Source organism: Hemiscyllium ocellatum, chromosome 28 (genome assembly GCF_020745735.1).
Source record: "Hemiscyllium ocellatum isolate sHemOce1 chromosome 28, sHemOce1.pat.X.cur, whole genome shotgun sequence".
Classification (NCBI taxonomy): domain Eukaryota; kingdom Metazoa; phylum Chordata; class Chondrichthyes; order Orectolobiformes; family Hemiscylliidae; genus Hemiscyllium; species Hemiscyllium ocellatum.
Window position 1 is genome coordinate 20,903,565 of NC_083428.1, and position 18,109 is coordinate 20,921,673.

The window sequence follows — 18,109 nt, forward strand, 5'->3', positions numbered from 1 at the left end:
CAAGCTATTAGGTAGAGGTTGAATTTGACCTCGTGTTAGAGAATTCAGATTTTACTTCTTGCTTCGACAGTCAAAAAAGTCACCTTATTTGAAAAGAATCATCACGGTCAACCAATTTCTGTTTTGACCAGGAACACATTCATGTTTACAATTCTACTCACTTGATTTCAACTGAAACGAAAAGTGGCATGGCGTGCTAACAACATACAGTTGATACTGCTGGCTTCTGACAAACATGTCATTTAGGCATCCATCACTCATCAGTACTGGGTAGGTTATTGCCAAGAGAATGATGTGGAGCAGAGAACAATCTAAAAAAAATTTAACATGCATGCATGGGTGAAGAGAAAAATGAATTAGAGACTATTTAACCTGATATCAGTATCAGGAAAAATGTAAGAGTCTGTGAAAGATTTCGTAACAGAGCACTTGGAAAACAGTAACAGGAATTGGACATGGCACACAAAGTAAAATCACACTTGAGAAATCCGCTGAAATTTTTCAAGGAGGCAATTTAACAACGGAGGAAACCCAGTAAATGTGATTTACTTGGACTTTCAGAGAGCATACAACTGAGTCCCACAGAAGAGATTAGCATGTAAAGTGCATGGGAGTGAAGGTAGTGTGACAACATGAATAGGGAACAAGGTGGCACACAGAAGGAATCAATGCTTGGATGCCAGCTATTACAATATATTCATGATTTCGCTGAAAGAGCTAAGATAAAGAGCTCTATGTTTGTAAATAACACACAGAGTTGGGTGGGTGGGTCAACTGCAAGGAGGAAACATGTTTCACTCGATAAGTTGAGAGATAAAGTAAGATGAACTAAGTGGATAAGTGTGAGGGCATCCAACTTATCTGAAAGACAAGTTATCTGAAGGGCTAGAAATTGAGATACGAAAACGTGCAATGAGCCCTGTGTCCTCGTACAACAGTCACTGAAGCGAAGCATGCAGGTTCAGCAGGTGGTAAAAGCAACAATTACTATGCTAGCCTTCATAGTGGCAGGATTGGAGTACAGAGCAGGGATGTTTTGCTGTGATTGCGGAGGGCAGATTGATGAGATCATACCTGGATTATTGTGCGCAGTTTTGGAATCCTTATAAGAGGATGGATACACCATAGGATGATCCAAAGACACAGGAGCACAAATTAGGCCATTCCACCCATCAAGGTCTACTCCACCATTCAATCATGGCTGATAAGTTTTAATCCCATTCTCCCACCTTCTCTCCAAAACCTTTAAATCTGTTCATAATCAAGAACCTACCTCTGTCTTAAATATATTCAATGACCTGCCCTCCACAGCCTTCTGTGACAATGAAGTCAAAAGATTCACCACTCTGACTGAAGAGGTTTCTCATCTTCATTCTAAAGAGCCTTCCCTTACCACTAAATTGAGCTGAGGACTCATGTCCTAGCCTCTCCTACCAATGGAAACATCTTCCCACTGTCCAGTTTGCCCAGGCTATTGAGTGTTCTCTAAGTTTCAATTAGATTCCTCCTCATCCTTCTAAGCTCCATCAAGTGTAGACCCAGAGTCCTCATACATTCCTGTGTTACGTCTTTCCTTCTGGGGGTCATTGTCATGAATTTATTCTGGATGTTCCAGGGACAGTACATCATTGCTGACTTTTGGGACCCAAAATTGCTCACAATATTCTAAATGAGGTCTGACTAAGCCTTATAAAGCTTCCGAAGTACATCCCTGCTTTTAAAAGCTAGACCTTTCGCATGTGCTCGCTATGGAGTGAGGAGCAGAATGGTTTATCAGGCAGATTGCTGGGATGGCAGGACTGACATATCAAGAGAGATTGGCTAGATTACAATGATATTCAAAGGAGCTCAGAAAAAAAAGAGGGGAAAAGCTCAAAATTTTACGAAATTCCAACATGATTCAAAAAGGTAAATAGAGCAAGGATGTGCCTGAGTACCAGGGAGTCCAGAGCAGAGATCCTCTTGACAAATTTAAGCCATGTACACATTAACTTCCTCAATCCATTATTACCATTAGGAGCCTTCAAACATTATTAAACTCAAACTTAACGAGCAAAAACAGAAACTGCTGGGCAAAGTCAACAGGTCTGGCAACATCTGTGAACAGAAAGCAAAGTTCACGTTTCATGTCTAGTGACCCTTCTTCAGAATGGATTGTAAAGTTGGCATATATACTCAAGATGGAGTGGGGAGAGGATAGAAGGCAGTCGTAAATGATAGGTTGAGCTAAATCTACAGAGCGAACACTTGGGCAGACAAACGAGTGGATAAAGGGGAGTCTGGGGAAATAAATAGTTGCAAATTGGGACCATAGTGGCTAACAATGGGAAGGCAGCAGTCGTAGTAACCCATGTAATGGCAAGACGTGGCAGTATGAGGGTTAGGGTACAAACATGGGACAAAGTGCTCAGACCATAAAACAAATTGAACTCAAAAGAGTCCCCAAGCAGAAACTGGGACTCTGTACTTGAATTACAACTTCTTTAACTCCATTCATGCTGTGTACCAGTAAAGGGTGACCAATCAAGCTTTAACAATAATTTTTCAGCAAACAGAGGCTAATGGATCACTTTTAGGAACAGCTTTACAGTACAAATGTTGCACGTATTAAAATCATGTTCAGTGTGTTACATTGTGATTATAACATTTTAAATCAGTCCTATGTCACCACCCTTTCTTTCTTTACAAGAAGAAAAATTACCCAAGAACACCAATGCCAATTTTCAAAAACTATTATGCACCAAGATTAGGACCAGACTTAGGCCATTTTTCCCCATCAAGTCTACAAAATTCAACCGTGGCCGATATATTTCTCAACACCAATCTCATCTTCTCCCTGTAAGCCGTGACCCCCTTAATTAAGAACTCATCTGTCTAAAATACACTTGTGACTTGGCCTCCACAGCTCTCTGCAGCACTGAGTTCCTCAGATTAACCACCCCTCTGGCTGAAGAAATTCTTCCTCATCTCAGCCTCAATGAAGAACTGAGCCTTCTAATCCTAGTTTCTTACATGTGAAAATATCTTCTCCACATCTATTCTATCCAAGCCTCTGAGAATGCTGTAAGTTTCAATCAGATCCCCTTCATCCTTCTGAACTCTATCAAACACAGACTAAGATATCTCAAACCGCTCCTCATTCAGCAAGCCCTTTATTCTCATGAACATGGTTATAAATTTCCTTTGGACCCTGCCAACATCAGCACATCGTTCCTTAGGTATGGGGCCCAAAACTTCTCAGTATTCCAAATGCTGTTTGACCAAAGCCTTGTACTGCTGAGACTGTACTTCTCTGCTCTTATATTCTAGTCCACTGAAACGAGTGCTAATGTTACATTTGTCTTCCCTGCATGCGTTTTCCCAAATGCCAACTGAACCTGCATGTTAACCTTAAGAGATTCTTGATTTAGGACTCCCAAATCCCTTTGTGCTTCAGAATTCCAAAGCCTTTGCCAGTTCAGAACATAGTCTCCATCTTTGTTGTTCTGATGCTACACCAATTTAAAAACTTGACAGATACAGGAATGGGCAGAGCATGAGCTATGCTTCAGGGATTGCTTTGTATAAATTTGATCAAGTCTGCACAGTTCTCTCAGAATTATTTACTTCCATACCCAATTGATTCAAAACTGAACCTGCAAGTGAGAAGTAGTTTTTGCACCCAGTCAATTCAAATCAAAATTTGGTGAAAAGTTAGTTAAGCAACTGTTTTTCTATTTAACCACTTCTGGGACGTGGGCTAGCATTTATTGCCCATCCTCAGTTGCTCTTAAGGTAGTGGCGCCATCTTGAACCCCTGCAGACCACATCCTGTAGGTTGATAGACAATGCCCTTTAGGGAAGGAATTGTACAATTTTGACCCAACGATAGTGAACGAATGTCACCGACACTCCATCGAATTATGTCAAAGGCTGTCACTCTTGCCTTACCTCTAGAACTCTCTTTTGCCAACTATCAAGAAATTTACTAGATCGCGTGCTCAGGATCATGGCAAACAATATACTCATACACCTTGGTCCTTTGGCCAAGGTTTAATGATCCTTTGGTAAGACAGGCAGTGACAAACTATCCACTTTCATAAGCGAACAATGACATTGAACCCAGATAACATTTCTTGTAAGTGCAAAATTTCCACTAGCTACCACAAATATCACGATCAGGAAGCTGGGAAATATTCAGTTAGGCTGAATGCTCCAAATTATGTTGGCATATAATTTCTGGTACAGGGAACTTAATGGCTGATTTTGATTCAACTATGGGTAGAAAATGATAGCCAGTGGCAGCACAATGGGTTGCCATTTTAACAGCAATATGTCCAATTATGGTATCAGTGAGGCAAACTGTTAGTATGGATAGATTTTAATAACACAGCAGAATGAGAACCCAGGACATAAAGATAGTTGCCTCCACAATTACAATTCTTTTCTTCAAGAACCTCTCCCTCTGGTCCAGCCATTTTAACATTGTCTAAATGGCTCAAGGATCAGACATGTAATATAGAAAGATATATTTATATAGATATTGATCTGACTGTCATGCACCATTGACATAAGAGCCTCAGGCCTTCAACTGAGGCACACAGCTGAAAGAGAGCATGAAACGTTTTGATTTTAATAGTGACAGATGAAATAAAAAAACCTTGCATTTAACACACATCTTTAGTTAAATCAGACAAGGTCTGATTTGAAGGTCTTCAGTCATTTACTTCAGTTAAATTGCTGGCATTAAAGGAAAGCTGTAAGTTGAGAGGGAAAATCCCCAATGGATAAATTAATGTAGCTAAAACAAACTTACATAATAAAGCACTAACTTTTTCCAAAGGATTGCTCAAGTTTGGAAAAGGTTTGATAATAAGTTAGCAAGTTTTGAGAAGATTTGTAGCTCAGGTTGAGGTTCTGGATGTAGGTTTACTCGCTGACCTGGAAGGTTCATTCTCAGATGTTTCATCACCATATCATGTAACATCTTCACTGAGCCTCCAGTCGAAGCACTACTGGCATTTCCTGCTTTGTATGTTTGGGTTTCCTTGGGTTTGTGATGTCATTTCCTACAGTGATGTTTCTCAGGGGGTGGTAGATGGGTAGATTAATAATTGGGGCAGCATGGTGGCTCAGTGGTTAGCACTGCTGCCTCACAGCACTAGGGTCTCCGGTTCGATTCCAGCCTCAGGTGACTGTGTGGAGTTTGCACATTATCGTGCCTGCCTGAGTTTCCTGCGGCTGCTCTGCTTTCCTCCCACAGTCACACAGACGTGGTCAGGTGAATTGGTCATGCTAAATTGCCCAGTGTTAGGTGCATTAGTCAGGGGGAAAATGGGTCTGGGTGGGTTACTCTTCGGAGGGTCGGTATAGACTCATTGGACTGAAGTCCTGTTTCCACACTGTAGGAAATCTAATCTAATCTAAGTCCTTAGACTTTTTGAACTCTGACATGTGGGCTTCAATGGCTCAGCTAACATCTATTGCCCATTCCTATTTCCATTAACAAGTGATGAGCTGTGTTAGTGAACCATTGCAGTCCATCTGGTGTAGATATACCTAGAGTGCTGTTAGGAACAGAGTTTCAGAATTTTGACCCAGCAACACTAAAGGACGTCTGGATGGTTGGTGACTGAGAAGGGATCATTCAGGTAGTGGTTTTGGCATATAGCTGTTGCTCGTCTTTCTAGGTGCTAATGGTTATGGTTTTAAAAGATAGCAAATAACCCTTGGTGAATTTCTGCCATCTATCTTCTAGATGGAACGCATGCTATTGTGTCAGTGGTAAAGGAAATGATTATTGAAGGACACAACACCAATCTAGTTGACTGCTGTGTCCTGGAGATGCTGTCAAACTGCTTGCCCTGCAACCTCATGAGGTACAACACCTACTCTTACATCTCTCCTTTCACCTCTGTCCAAGGCCTCAAAAAGAGATTTACCCACTATTCATACCACCAGATCTGTTGTATCCATTGCTCCTGATGTAGTCTCTTTTACATCAGGGAGACCAAACACAGACTTGTGGACTGGTTCACGAAGCACTCTACAGGCATCAAACAATCTGACCTTCTGGCACCATCCCTTTCAGTTCCCCTCCCAACTTCTGGAGGACGCCCATTCTTGGTCTCTCCCACTGTCAGAGTGAAGCCAAACATAAACTGGAGGAACAAGACTTCATATTTCGCCTAATAAGCTTACAGCCCAATGGCCTCAATATTGACTTCACCACCTTCAAAAATCCCTCCACCCCAACCCATCCGATGTCCAGCCTTCCCCTGATCTAACTCACCAATCTTCCTACTCAGCTATCTGCTCCACCCTTCCCACTGACCAAATCACCAGAACTCCATATCTGCGTCCACCTATCACCGTTCCACTTACTCTACCCCCCCCACCCCACACCCCTCTTTATTTCTGTTGCCCCCTCTTACTCCCCAGTTGTGACAAAGGGTTTGAGCCCAAAATGCTGGCTTTTCTGCTCCTTGGATGCCGTCTGACCTGCTGTGCTTTCCCAGCTTCACATCCATTGACTCATGCTTCTTGCATGTTGTTGGAGTTGCCGTCATCCAGCCAAGTGGGGAGTATTCCATCACACCTTGACATATGCCTTGGGGAAATCAGGAACTGAGTTACCTAGTGCAGGATTCCTAGCCTCTGATCTGCTCCTGTAGCAACTCTATTTATATGGCTAGCCCAATTTAGTTTCTGGTCACAGTTAGTTCCCAGGATGTCAATCTACATATATTTCAATGTTGAGCTTGGTTGGCTGGATGGCTAGTTTGCAATGCACAATGACACCAACAGTGTGGGTTCAATTCATGCAGCAGCTGAGGTTACCGACAAAGACTCTCCTTCTCAACTTCTCCCCTCACCCAAGACATGGTGATCCTCCGGTTAAACCACAAACCCTCTCTCTCCAATGAGCAGTCCTATGGTCTAAGACTATGCTAACTTAACCTTCAGTGTTTTGCAGACATTCCAAACACCTTTTGTACAGTATATTCTCAATTTCAGAGTTTGATACTGTCAAACAATTTTGTTAAATTCCAGAGACAACTGCATTTTGAACCAATAACTGCACTTTGACAAAAACTAAACCACACCGTGTTTTTTAGGCCAAATTCTGGACAGCCTTTTTCTTTGACTACCATTAGAAGTCACGCTGCAAAATAAGATAATTACTTAAAGATTCCAATGATTTCCAGGAAGATGGTCCAAGTCATTCTTGGGTCATATGAACTTAGAGGAATGGGTTCCAGGTGAAGTCCACGTGTTACACTGTCACATCAAAATGTATCCACAAATCTTTCATGTATATGTTTTGAGCGGCTTTCAAATGCCACATTAGCTAAAAGTTAACAGAGACATCGAATGAATCAAGACAGTTCTAACGGCCAGAAGGCCATGAAGGGAGTTCAATGTTGAGCACGTCCTGTAAACAGATCAGGATAGATCAAGGATTTAATTGAAGGCAAACCATTGTTATTTGGATAAACTCTCAAAGTCATTAGTTGAACTATTCAGTGGTACAACGTCGCAATAGAATTATCATAGCCAACATGTGACATGTCACTGATCCCAAATGTTAAAAGTAAAGGGCAAGGCCTGTTTTCTACACCACCTTTCACAACCAGAGCCCATCCTCAAGATATTCACAGATAATTTAAATACTTGTGAAACGTAGTCCTTGTTTCAAAACTAGAAAGCCAATCTGCACAGGGCAAATTGATAACAACCAGATAACCTGTTTATGCAGTTTTATTAAGGGATATTTATTGGTCATAGCACCAGAGAAACATCCTCTGCTCTGCTTTGAAATCGTGCTTTGGAATATTTCTCATCTACTTTGAAAGCAGACAGGGCTTCAGGTTACTATCGGAACTCAGGTGACACATCCAAAAGCACAACACACTCTTATTGCTGGACTGAAGCCAGAGCTTGGTTTTATATTCAAATCCAGGAGTTTAAACCACAACCCTCAGATTCACAAGGTCCCTGAGCCAAAGATAGCTTCAAAAAGGATCCTGTGGGAAGCTAGGGAAGAAATTGTGGGGCCCTCTGCAGCCATATCTACAGCCATGGGTGAGATGCCAGAGGATTGGAGGGTAGCTAATGTTGTGCCACTATTTAAGAAAGGCTGTAAGGAGAAGTTTGGGAACTACAGACCTGTCAGTCTAACATCATCGCAAGGTAAGTTGCTTGAGGGGAGTCAGAGTATTTACATGCATTTGGATAGGCAAGGACTGACAAGGGATAGTCAACAAGGCTTTATGCGTAGGAAATCATGTCTCACTAACGTGAATTTTTTTTGAGGAAGTAACCAAAAAAAAAGTAGTGTGATGGGTGTGGTCTACATGAACTTTACCAATTAGACCTTATCAAAGGCTTTATTAAAGTAAGATCACTTGCCAAGTGGATACAAAAACTGACTTGCTGATAGAGGACAGGGCAGTGATGGAGGCCTGTGACGAGCAGTATTTTGCAGGGATCGGTGCTGGGTCCATAGACTTTTTTTACATAAATAATTTGGATAAGAATATACAGGGCATGGTTAATAAGTTTGCAGATAACACCAAAATAGATGGTGTAGTGGACAGGGAAGGATGTCATCTAAGATTACAAAGAGATCTTGATCATTCAAATTGGAGAAAAGCCAATTTTGACAGTATTAGGCAAGAACTTCCAAAAGCTGATTGGGGACAAATGTTCGCAGGTAAAGGGACAGCTGGAAAATGGGGAAACTTCAGGAATTAGATAATGAGACTCCAGAGAAAGTATAATCCTGTTAGGATAAAAGGAAAGGCTGGTAGGTATAGGGAATGCTGGATGACTAAAGAAATTGAGGATTGCATTTCTGTCTGCCTGTGTTCAGATGGTCTATTAAGTGAAAGTATCCTAAGTGCATAACCCTTTTTGTCAAAATACAAGATTTACCAAATAGTCTTCCATCATCTTTGTTTGTTTTTCATGAACATTCTAACATGGCATGTACAGAGTAGTCAATCCTCTATGCTGATCTTATGACTTGAATACTGGTTGACATCCAAATGGTGTTATGATGTAATACCGTGCATAAGAGAATCATGCTATTTTACAAAACGATGTTTTGAGCAATATCTGTAATGACAAGGTCTGTCAGAACATCATTTTGGATCTTGTGGTGAGGACTTTACCTGTGACATAAATAATATATATTCTGAATAATTGTGCTACAGAATTTGCCAAGTTCCACAATGACTGGAATGAGAGAGTCTGGTGAAAATCATGAAGATATAAATGGTATGCATACTTTGATGCAAATATTTTTAATCAACCGATTCACACATCCAATGACAGCTCTGGGAATAAGTAGGCCTTGAACCTGGGTCTATCGTTGAATAATGTTAGTTAGCTCCCAAGTTTTAAAGTCAAAGTTCTGATGCTTTTTTTTCACAATGAATTTTAATGAATTTGGTTGGGTTACGTTGCTGGATTTAGCAAGGCAGTTCCCACATATCTACTCCACACAGGCTGGAGGGTTATTGTCTTCATGCAGCATCTGTTTTGATGACTGCATTTAGTTTTATGCTTTTGAAAATAAGGCAATTGACTAGAAAGCAGCATGGTGATTTCACAACATTTTCATGGTTTCTTCTCGTATTATGATTGTAGGTATGTCTACAAATATTCTTTCATTGTTAGTAGCACTGAGTTCAGGGACTGCCTCACTATGGGAATGGAAAGGGAAGAGTTGGTTAGCAATTCACCTCGAACAAGTCAACTACATTTTATCATAGCTTGCTGAGCTCAGAGATTTGTACTCTAAAGTGACTTGAATGTCATGGAAGCAAACAACAAGGATTAATTATCTGATTGATTTCCCAAACACCACCCTCTTTCATTCAATATGCTAAAATAAGGGAACCAACTGTATTTAACACAAGTGTCTATAAGGTAACAGTTTTAAAACATAATACTTTAGATATGAAATTGCAGTAACATTTGCGATCCAATTATACATGGCATGCATTTGTCAGTTATGTTGAGAGATGTTAGGATTTCGCCAAAGGGGGGTGGGTGTGTGTGTGTGTGTGTGTGTGTGTGTGTGTGTGTGTGTGAAATGAGAGAATTATGGCTGTATGTGTGAAGCAGATGATGAGGTCACAACCTTTTAATATTTAAGAGAGCATTTTGAAGATTTATACCTCTCACTATCTCCGAATGCTTGAGCTTGCTGGCTTATTTGCACAAAGATAACTGGATGACATTAACACAACATTATGTTTACAATAAAATTCACTGCATTTACTTGTGAATAGCTGGGCCAAATGTGTGAGGAAAGACCCAAATTCAACCCCTTGTCTATATGATAAGTTAACTCCTCTTGACTACTGTCTGTCAAAATTCATTTAATTTGTTACTTTCAACACTCATTTTACAGATGATTGTGATTAGATTAGATTACTTACAGTGTGGAAACAGGCCCTTCGGCCCAACAAGTCCACACCGACCCGCCAAAGCGCGGCGCCACCCATTCCCCTACATTTACCCCTTATCCAACACTATGGGCAATTTAGCATGGCCAATTCACCTGACCTGCACATCTTTGGACTGTGGGAAGAAACCGGAGCACCCAGAGGAAACCCACACAGACACGGGGAGAACGTGCAAACTCCACACAGTCAGTCACCTGAGTCGAGAATTGAACCCGGGTCTCTGGCGCTGTGAGGCAGCAGTACTAACCACTGTGCCACCGTGCTGCCCAAAGATGGTACACAGTAATTATTTCATTGCACAGCTAAGGTGAATAGCAAAGGTCTTATCCCAGGGGTGGTGGCGGGTGTTTAAAACTAGGGAGCATATTTTCAAGATGAGAGGAGAAAGATTTTAAAAAAAAGGCACAGGGGCAACTTTTCCAAACAGTGTACACTTTATAAGTGCAATGAACTGCAAAAGAAATAGTAGATGCAGGTACAGTTATAACATGTCAAAAGACATTTGGACAGGTACATGAATAGGAAAGGTTCAAAGGGATATGGGCCAAATGCAGGCAAATGGGACTAGTTCAGTTTGGGAAACTTGGTCAGCATGGACAAGTTGAAGTCAAGTGTCTGTTTTTGTGTTGTATGACTTTGAACTTTTTTTTTAAAAAAGTAGTTGGTTTAGTAATTCTACAAAACATTTTATTAAGTTTCGGTGTAAATATTTAGTGGTTACAAACGGATAAAATTTTGAATTAATGTTTAAATATTCAAAGATCTAATTATAATGATCAGAATATTGTACATCATCCATTTAGTACTGCAATTCAAGATTTTTCAGGGTGCCCTTTTGTGGCACAGTGGTAGCATTTCTGCTCCTGGAACAGAAAACCCAGGTTCAAGTGTTACCTGCTCCAGAGCTGCATGCTAACATCTGAACAGGTTGATTAGAAAAACAGGTTAAAATAAAAAAAAGACTTCACTCTTGCTGTCAGCATAAGATTTTTTGACTTGCTGTTCTGCAAGTCTTGCGCAAATGTTACTACATAGTTGCAACAGTTAACTTGCTATCAGCTGATCCAATGCTTGAAATGAAGTGTGGGGAGGGAGGTACAAACAGATTGGAGGGAGAGGACAAACAGCAATGTCACAAAACTTGCACTGCCCACCAAGAACAATCAGGTACCACTAAGTGGTTTGCAAACTATTTTTAAGAAATGATTCTGATGGTAACATCATACAAGTCAGATCCTAAAGTGACATTAGCTTGATAACAAGACTAAAAAAAAGTTATGGTCTTCAGTCACTGAACATGTTCACAAAAGGGTGTCAATATACATAAACAACTCTTCATAACAAAAAAAAAGGATAAGGTACACAATACAAATTCTGAAACTAATTTGTTACAAATATAAAAAAAACCTTTCACCCTTAAAAAGAACACATAAAAGACATTCAAACCACAGAAGAGTCACCCTGTCTCCAACTTCAATGCCAGTTTAGTTGCTAGTAGAAATCTGTTACAGTCAAGCCAAAGTTTTACATTCACCCAAACGCACCTGCCATTGTTTATATATTGGCCCGAGGCTTTGAAATTGCAACACTGCTCATTTGATTCTTGCCACAGAAGTCTTAAATCCTCTTCAACAGCCTTGACTTTGAGATTTTCCCTTGCTGACTTTAAGCCACTCAGAAATTCAGTCCAAACTGATTTGGAGATGGCTCTGTAAATAGTACTTCTGCTGCTCCTGACATTATCTTTCTAAACAAATAGGCACTTTACATACTGCCCAAATGCTTCTGGTTGTTAATCTTTCTGTGCCACTGGACTCCTGCAGCAAGGACATTGGTCAGGCCACAATTAGAAGAGTGCATGCAATTCTGGTCTTCCTGCTACAGGAAGGATGATGTAAACTTGAAAGGGTTCAGAAAAGATTGATAACCAAGTTGCCAACATTGGAGGGTTTAAGCTATAGGGAGAGGCTGGGGTATTTTTCCTGCAGTGTCAGAGGCTGAGGGCTATAGAAGTGTATAACATACATGAAACCACATGACCATCCTTCACTTCACAGGAACCAATCTGCATGTTCGTGAACTATTGAATTTAAAAAACAATGATTTACATAGCTTTCCTTGAGCTCTCCAGACCAGGTAGCATTGATTTCAAAATCATTATTGAACTGAAGCACATTGACCCAAATTTTAGCACTTCATTAAAATGAAGCTGCATATCCATCCTACAACAGCCGCACCAAGAGCAGATATTTTCTAATTTAGATTATTTTAGTAACGGCGGCATGGTGACTCAGTGGTCATCACTCCTGCCTCACAGCACCAGGGTCCCAGGTTCAATTCCAGCCTCGGGTGACTGTCTGCGTGGAGTTTGCACATTCTGCGTGGGTTTTGGCCGGTTTCCTCCCACAGTCCAATGATGTGGTCAGGTCAGGTGAATTGGCCATGTTAGATTACCCATAGTGTTAGGTGCATTAGTCAGAGAAAAATGGGTATGGGTGGTTACTCTTCGGAGGGTCGGCATGGACTGGCTGGGCGGAAGGGCCTATTTCCACACTGCAGGGAATCAAATCTAATTTAATCAGTCTCTGGAGTAGGTGGGACTTGAACCCTGGTCTCTGGCCCATAGGTAGGGTGCACCCACCCTGCTACAAGTTACAATACTTGAAACTTGTTATGGAAGCACTGATTGCCAGTTTGAGTCTGCCCAATCAAACACTTGAAACATCTTTTCCACAGCAACGGTCAGGTTACTACCATCTGATGTTTGGCGATCAGCAAGTTAGAACCTTGGAAATATATTTACGTTGAGTGACCTGTATAATGCATGGCAAAAATAGCGTCCTTCATTCAGCAATTCCAAGTAGTACAAGTTCGAGGCGGCAATAAAATCCCGAAATACTGTTCTTACACTATCCCTTGTATACATAGTTCTTACATATATTAAAAATTCCTGAGTTGTTACATTGTTTTATCTGTAATACATAAAGGTTTGAGGAGCTTCTGCCCTGGCAGACAGGAGATGGGTTAAAACATATACTAAAATGCTGGGTGCTACTCATGACAGAATTAAAGTGATCTGTTTGATCTGCTTGCATAATTAAATGTTCGTTCTTTTGTCTTTTAAGTTAGTAAATTTTAGTAAAAGTACTAGGCCGATATGCTCTAAATTATGATGAGGTGGTGCCACATCTGGCTTGGTCAAAGTTAAAAATCACAAAACCAAGTTTAGTCCAACAGGTTTATTCGCAAGTATTACCTTACGAAGCACTGTCCTTCGTCAGATAGCTAAAGGGGCAGGATCATAATCCCACCAGCTTCCTGACGAAGGAACAGTGCTCCAAAAGCGAGTACTTCCACATAAACGTGTTAGACTAAACCTGGTTGAGAGACTTTTTCATGAAAGTACAGGTACAATTTTCAAATTAAAGAATAAAGCATCTTAAACAGATTACCACAGCTGGGTTGAGAGATTTGTTTAGGATTTGCTGGTGAGTTTCATTCATTCAATTACACCTAAGCGCTGTTGTGACAGCTAGTTTCTCAAGGCATAACGGCCCAACAAAAAGGTATTTAACAAATACATACTAATGGAGGAAAATGTTTGGTTTTCTGGAATCTATTCATGGCCAAGACACAGTTGGTGAGGACTTATCAATATTATAATCTTTCAAGCAAACTTGATGGGGATGGTATGGTTTACCATATTGACAACTATTCAGAGGCAGCTTTTGATGTAGAAATAGTTAAAAATCACATAACAGCAGGTTTAGTCCAAGTTTTTTTTTTGGAAGCACTAGCTTTCAGAGGACTGCTCCTTCATCAGGTAGCTGGGGAGCAGGACCATAAGACACAATTTATCGCAAAATATTAGTGAGATGCAACTGAAATGCCATGTTAAATAAACCTAGATTGCCATTAAATCTTTCATCTTTTAAAATGGGTTGCACATTTCGGTTAATTAGTATGTAAATGCCAGAATTTCTTTTAAGGGACATTCAAGATAACTTGACCTTTTATAAAACAAAAAGGTGACATCTCAGCTCCAACAATGCAGTTAAAAGCGTGAGGTTAGGAGCTGTATCATAATCCTGAGTCAGACTAGCTCTATTTCCAAAGTAGAATTTATAAAATATTACATGGATTGACAGCATGCAGATTGTGTGGCTTTTGAGCAATATATGGGGACAACAGGAAACACTGAGCATGCTCTTCACAGCCTGCAACACATTAATCAATGAGGATGAGCACCTTGCCAAGACCTTCCCTATATCTCCACTTCTCACCTTGAAGCAACCGCCAAACCTTAATCAGACTACTATTCATAACCAACTGCCCAGCCTTGAGTCCATATTCCAGAGAAGGAAGTATTGGATGTCCTGAAATACATAAAAGTGGATAAATCCGATGGGTCTGATCAGGTGTATCCTAGGACTGTGTGGAAAGCTAGGGAAGTGATTGTTTGGCCCCTTGCTGAGTTATTTGTATCATTGATAGTTACAGGTGAGGTGCCAGAAGACTGGAAGTTGGCTAACGTAGTGTCAGTATTTAAGCAAGGTGGTAAGGACAAGCCAGGGAACTATAGACCGGTGAGCGCAATGTTGGTGGTGGGCACGTTGTTGGAGGGAATCCTGAGGGACAGGATGTACATGTATTTGGAAAGGCAAGGATTGATTAGGCATAGTCAACATAGCTTTGTGCACAGGAAATCTTTTCTCACAAACTTGATTGACTTTTTGAAGCAACAAAGAGGATTGATGTGGGCAGAGCGATAGATGTGATCTATATGAACTTCAGCAAGGCATTTGACAAGGCTCCCCATGGGAAACTGGTTGGCAAGGTGAGGTCTAATGGAATACAGGGAGAACATGTGGATACAGATTCAAAGGTAGAAGATAGAGGATGATGGTGGAGGGTTGTTTTTCAGACTGGAGGCCTGTGACAAGTGGAGTGCCACAAGGATCAGTGCTGGGTCCACTACTTTTCATCATTTATATAAATGATTTGGATGTAAGAGGTACAGTTAATTAAGTTTGCAGATGACACGAAAATTGTAGGTGTAGTGGACAGCAAAGAAGGTTCTCTCAGATTACATGGAATCTTGATCAGATGAGCCAATGGCTGAGGAGTGGCAGATGGAGTTTAGATAAATGCAAGATGCTGCATTTTGGACAAGCAAATCTTAGCAGGACTTATACACTTAATAATAAGGTCCTATGGAGTGTTGCTGAACAAAGGGACCTTGGAGTGCAGGTTCATAGCTCCTCGAAAGTGGAGTCGCAGGTAGATAGGATAGTGAAGGTGGAGTTTGGTATGCTTTCCTTTATTGGTCAGAATATTGAGTACAGGAGCTGGGAGGTCGTGTTGTGGCTGTACAGGACATTGGTTAGGACACTGTTGGAATATTGCGTACAATTCTGCTCTCCTTCATAATCAGAAAGACGTTATGAAATTTGAAAGGGTTCAGAAAAGATTAACAAGGATGTGCCAGGACTGGAGTTGAGCAGTTAGGGGAAGCTGAACAGGCTGGGGCTGTTTTCCCTGGAGCAAAGGCTGAGGGGTGACCGCAGAGGTTTATGTAATCATGAGGGGCATGGATAGGATAAATAGACAAAAGTCTTTTCCCTGGGATGAGTAAGTCCAGAACTAGAAGACATAGGTTTAGGATGAGAGAGGAAAGATATAAAAGAGACCGAAGGGACAACTTTTTCACGCAGAGGGTGGTGCATGTATGGAATGGGTTGCCACAGGAAGTGGTGGAGGCTGGTACAATTGCAACATTTAAAAGACATCTTGATGGGTATATGAATAGGAAAGGTTTGGAGGGATATGGGCCAGGTGGTGGCAAGTGGGACTAGATTAGGCTGGGTTATTTGGTCGGCATGGATGAGTTGGACTGAAGGGTCTGTTTCGGTCCTGTACATCTCTATGCCAACATTGCCCACAACACCCTACAACTATGTCAGCCACTGCAAAATGTGTCAAGAGTGGCAACATGGATGCCACCATTACACATGAGGACACTACCCACCATGCATGTGGCAGGCACTCATGTGACTCAGTTGACGTTGTTTTTCTTATATGCTGCAGGCAAGGATGGCCCAAGGCATGATACATTGATGAGATCAACCAACGCTACAACAACTGAAATGGACACTGCACAACAATCGCCAGATAGGGGTGTTCCCTCCTAGTCAGAGAACGCTTCAGTGGTCAGGGATCTACGACCTTGATCTTTGGGTGATCATCCTCCAAAGCAGGAGGTCAGGACATGCAGCAACGCAGAGCAACCGAGCAGAGGCTGACAGCCAAGTTCAGTACCCATGAGGATGACCTCAACCAGGACCTTGGGTTCATGTCACACTATAGGTGACCTCACGACACTGCTTTCTTTTTTCATCTCTCCCTCTCTGACATGGACACTTTACCAAGCATGCACACACACAAACACACAGGTCTATGGGGTTGAATGTGCATTTGCAGAATTACATTCCACTTTGCTCAAAAAATACACACAATCTGCAGGCAGTCAGTCCATGTGATATTTTATAACTTTATACTTTGGAAACCAGTCTGACTCAAGATTGGGATACAGATAGACTTTGACCGCACACCTTTAACATTGTCTGAGCTGATATGTCACTTTTTCTTTAATAAAACCTTAAGTTAGCTCGAGAATGTAACTTAATGTAGTTCTCGGATTTACATATTAATGAACCGAAACTTGCACCCCATTCTAAAAAAAAAGTTAATAGCAAACTAGGTTTGTTCAACATATCATTTCAGTTGTATGACACTGCAGTCTTCTGCTATAAATTCTGTGTCTTATGGACCTGCTCCACAACCACCTGATGAAGCAGCAGCACTCCAAAAACTACTGCTTCCAATTAAACCCTGTTGGACTATAACCTGTTGAGAGACTTCTAACTTTGCCCACCCCAGTCTAACACCAGCTCCTCCACATCAAATGTAGAAATAGGCCTGATAAGGGTATAAGGTGAAAGGGATATTTTAATTTTAGTCTAAATTGTATTAGAGGACTATACTACAAAACAGGTTTTGTAACTCAATCAACGAAACCATGGTTATAGTGAACTACAGGTTAGTAAAGGGTTTTAAATCAATGAACAGGGACCTAGTGTTAATGAATATAGTGAGCTGGCGAGTTAAGTAAAGGTAACTTGAAACAACATCTCACATGAATAACAGTTTGATACCAGTAAATATACAACGAAGGCAAATCAAGCAAAGAAATGAAACCAAATTTCAATTTGAGCCTTAGAAATAGCTACGATTCTTGGTACTCACCCAAATATTTTAACAAGGGAAAATAAATGTAATAAGTTTCAAAACTATTATCCATGTGAGCTCCACCGTCAGTGATTTACAGGCTGTACAAGTCGGTACATATACTTTGAACTCTGAATAGATAGCTCAAGTAAATGCTAAAATCTTCGAGTAAAAAATGAGGTCTGCAGATGCTGGAGATCACAGCTGCAAATGTGTTGCTGGTCAAAGCACAGCAGGCCAGGCAGCATCTCAGGAATAGAGAATTCGACGTTTCGAGCATAAGCCCTTCATCAGGAATAAGAGAGAGAGAGAGCCAAGCAGGCTAAGATAAAAGGTAGGGAGGAGGGACTAGGGGGAGGGGCGAT

At 41.1% G+C, this 18,109-nt stretch overlaps 1 protein-coding gene across 1 annotated transcript in view; it reads right to left on the reverse strand.

Annotated features, from left to right (window-relative positions):
• Positions 1 to 18,109, reverse strand: part of ap3d1 (adaptor related protein complex 3 subunit delta 1) — a 93,356-nt gene that overhangs the window by 62,036 nt on the left and 13,211 nt on the right. The gene's annotated exons all lie outside the window — the stretch shown is intronic.